The sequence below is a fragment of the Kryptolebias marmoratus genome, linkage group LG16 (assembly GCF_001649575.2).
Source record: "Kryptolebias marmoratus isolate JLee-2015 linkage group LG16, ASM164957v2, whole genome shotgun sequence".
NCBI classification, from domain to species: domain Eukaryota; kingdom Metazoa; phylum Chordata; class Actinopteri; order Cyprinodontiformes; family Rivulidae; genus Kryptolebias; species Kryptolebias marmoratus.
In genome coordinates this window covers 132466-136258 of record NC_051445.1, presented here as the reverse complement: position 1 = coordinate 136258, position 3793 = coordinate 132466, and the positions used below count along the sequence as shown (strand labels likewise).

General features: G+C 45.0%; 2 long non-coding RNA genes across 2 annotated transcripts; both read left to right on the top strand.

Annotated features, from left to right (window-relative positions):
- The first annotated feature begins 26 nt into the window (after positions 1 to 26).
- On the top strand, positions 27 to 1750 carry LOC119617826. The gene is made up of 2 exons (XR_005234245.1): positions 27 to 306; positions 393 to 1750. It is a non-coding gene; the product is annotated as an uncharacterized LOC119617826 (long non-coding RNA).
- A 48-nt stretch (positions 1751 to 1798) lies between these two features.
- Positions 1799 to 2853, top strand: LOC119617827. The gene is made up of 2 exons (XR_005234246.1): positions 1799 to 1885; positions 1975 to 2853. It is a non-coding gene; the product is annotated as an uncharacterized LOC119617827 (long non-coding RNA).
- Positions 2854 to 3793: the final 940 nt, after the last annotated feature.

Sequence of the window (3793 nt, the reverse complement as noted above, 5' to 3'; positions counted from 1 at the left end):
CCTCTGAGGTCAGCCTGCCTCTCTGATGGTATGGGGGTGCATTAGTGCCTCCCATCCAGGACTGTTGAACAGACAGAATGGGACAACCTCAGGTCCAGATGTTTACAGACTGATGAGGAGAACATCTGGAACATCTGCTGCCAGCAGATCCAGAATGACCTGATTTGTTCTAAAATGGTTCCGTTTCTTAGTTTCAGCGTCTGATGTGGATAAAATCTGGCTTCAGGAGGTTTGAACTCTTTGGATTCTGGTTCTCTTCAGATCTTACAGAACATCCCACCTGTGTCAGGGCGGGGCTTAATGAAGGTAAAACCAGGTGTCAGTTTAGTCTTTGTGTTCCCAGCTGAGCTCCATGAAGACCTGAACCAATCAGAGTGTCTGTGGTTCTGCAGGTCTGATCTGGACCCATCTGGGTTGTTTTGGTTCTGACAAAAGGCCCGAACAGCTGCTAGAGCCCCCCACGCTGGTTCCATTATCGGACAGGCGTCTCCCCGCCTCTCTGCAGCTCTTCTCCAGAAACCTTCAAGCTTTAAAACCTTCATCAGATTCAGAGGGATGAGCCCAACTGGGTCAGAACCGGGTCGGGGCCTGCGGTCTGAGGCAGGACCCCGGTGACTGAGCGACGGCCGCAGCCGCAGCAGCCTCGTATCACAGCCAGCGGGTTCCATTACTGGACAGACGGGTTTTGGCTTGACTTAAAATTTAAACATTTTTTTATTTCAAATTAATTCATAAAACAAACAAACTGTTTCTCTCTGACAGCAGGTAAATCATGCTCCACAGAACCGGTCCGGACCGGACCGACCCGAACGGAGTTCCCGCTGCGGGTCCAGGATCCGAACCGGAGGCGTGTCCGATAATAGGCGCACCGTGGTATCCGTTATCCCCCGTCCCTTTCACCGTCAGAGTGTTAGCGGAGCGGCTAGCCGGGACTCGGAACCGGGTTCGGGGGTTCTGAGAGCGGAACCGGGTCAGGCGAAGCTCGGGGGTTCGGTACCTGTTTGTCTGAGCTGGTTTGTCCCGCGGGGGTCCGGGAGAATCATGGTCCGGAGCCGCTCAGTGATGGTCGCTGCTGCCTCACCGTAACGTCCATGTTCGCTTCTGTTCGGCAGGACGCAGCGCGCGACGCTCAGCCACGGCTTCCGGGAGCAGCCTTCAAAATAAAAGCAGGTGGCGCTGAAGCCCTCGATACTGATTAAAAGTCCTGACCCAGAACTCAGGTCTTTATATGTTCCTCCCAGTGATCCAGACTTTGTTGGAATCTGTTGAAGTGGTTCTGGATCAGTGGTTCTGCGAAGGCAGAGAGGTTCCTGAGGAACCCAGGAGGCTTCTGAATGCAAACACCTACTGTCAAAGTGTTACTATATACAGTATATATACAGGACCATCACTACACAGTACTACAGTAAACATTTACGGTCTGTGTACTCTGCCTCTGTGACAAATCAGTTTCATTCTATTCTAGAAGTCCCTGTGATGGACTGGAGACCTGTCCAGGTGTCCCTGATGGACTGGAGGTCTCAGGTAAAAAAAATGGACGGGAATGTTTAATATAAATCTTTTTATACTTTTTTTCTGAATCATGTCAACATTATTTTATTTTTTGTAAAACCCAGATTTTATCTTTCCTGTAAAATAACCTTCTGTATATAATCCGCCCCAGATACATTTATTGTTGATAAAATTTACTTCAGCTCTCGGTTTTGTTGTCGTTTCAACTCGTTAATAAAAACTACTTGAAAGACTTTTATTTTGAAGCCTTGCACCTTTGTTTCCGGTGTTACTGCGCGCGCCGTGAAGCAGCTGTCAGAGAACCAAGTGAAGGAACCTCATGATGAAGATCCTCTATCCGCCTTCAAACTGAGGAGGATGGTGATCAGAATCAGTAAACATAAAAATCATAAACAACACAAACCCCAACAACAACAACACAAACAGCAACAACACAACCTTATTTGTTTCCCCCCACTGTAGTTGGAGCACGGTTCTTCACACACAGAGTGAGGCGCCCCTCAGGAGAACAGGAAGTGGGTTCTGTTAACAGGAAGTCGTGTTGATTAAATTAAGAAATCGGACGTCTTCAGATGAGCTGGACGCTTCTTCAGCGCCGTGACTCCCGGACCTTTCGGCCTCCACGGTTAACCAGCGACCGTCAGAACTGATTAGAACAACACTGACGAGCATCCCGACACCGGAAAGGGGTTACTCTTCCCAGGTGAACTCAGGTGACCTCTCAGGTGAACTCAGGTGACCTCTCAGGTGTGCTGCTGGGAGACCAGGGTTCTGCTGTAACAAGGATCCACACAGAAATGATGTTTGGTCTTCTAAAGTCCTGTTTTCAGTCCCTTCACCGCCTGTCTCAGGAGGGACAGGCCGTCCTTCACTTGTCTCAGGAAGGACAGGGCCGTCTTTCACCTGTCTCAGGAGGGACAGGGGTGTCCTTCACCACCTGTCTCAGGAGGGACAGGGGTCCAGATGACCCAACATGAACATTAAAGGATCCAATAAAAACAAACTTCAGGTTTTAATTGTTTATTTTCTGTAAAATAATGTAAGGTTACAGTTTTCTTTAAAAATCTCTGCTGTTATTTTCATCGGCTTTAAAAACTTTATATTTACAACAAACATTCCCTGCTTATTAAACAGATCAGATAAAAATCTCTACAAACAAAAAACAACTTTTATTTCTCAAATATCTTCAGGTTTTTTTCTGGAATCTAAAAACAAAAACTGCCTTTAAACAACCAAATAAAACAAATTCATATACAGCAATACAAAATATGAAAAATATGAAATATGGCCTTTAACTGATCCCTGGTCAGTGCAGCGCGCGCACACACACACACACACACACACACACATGAACACAGGTGCATCGTGGGCCTTTCCTTTGACCTGACAGACAGCCTGAAGACAGAAAGGTTTCAGTAAAGCTTTTTGTTCCTGATCCGTTTGACCTTTGAACTCTGACACTAACAGCTTCACTGACAGGACAAATAAAACTAAATTATTCTGAATTCCTTTCTTGACGAAGCAGGAAAATGTAAAAAAAAAAACTCCAGAAAGAAACCGGACCTGAACGGGTCGAACACACGGCTCCCTGCAGGATCAATAACCGATCGATCGATCGGGAAGTTTGAGCTTCAAACAGCAGAACGTCACGTCAGGCACATTCTTAGATCCTGTCACCAGATTAATAACCAATCCGATGGATCGATAATCTGACGGATCAATAATCCGATGGATCGATAATCTGACGGATCAATAATCTGACGGATCAATAATCTGATGGATCAATAATCTGACAGATCAATAATCTGATGGATCAATAATCTGACGGATCAATAATCTGACAGATCAATAATCTGATGGATCAAAAATCTGACAGATCAATAATCTGACGGATCAATAATCTGACAGATCAATAATCTGATGGATCAATAATCTGACGGATCATAATCTGATGGATCAATAATCTGACGGATCATAATCCGATGGATCGATAATCTGACGGATCAATAATCTGATGGATCAATAATCTGATGGATCAATAATCTGACAGATCAATAATCTGACGGATCAATAATCTGACGGATCAATAATCTGACGGATCAATAATCCGACGGATCATAATCTGATGGATCAATAATCTGACAGATCAATAATCTGATGGATCAATAATCGACAGATCAATAATCTGATGGATCAATAATCTGACGGATCAATAATCTGATGGATCAATAATCGACGGATCAATAATCTGATGGATCAATAATCTGATGGATCAATAATC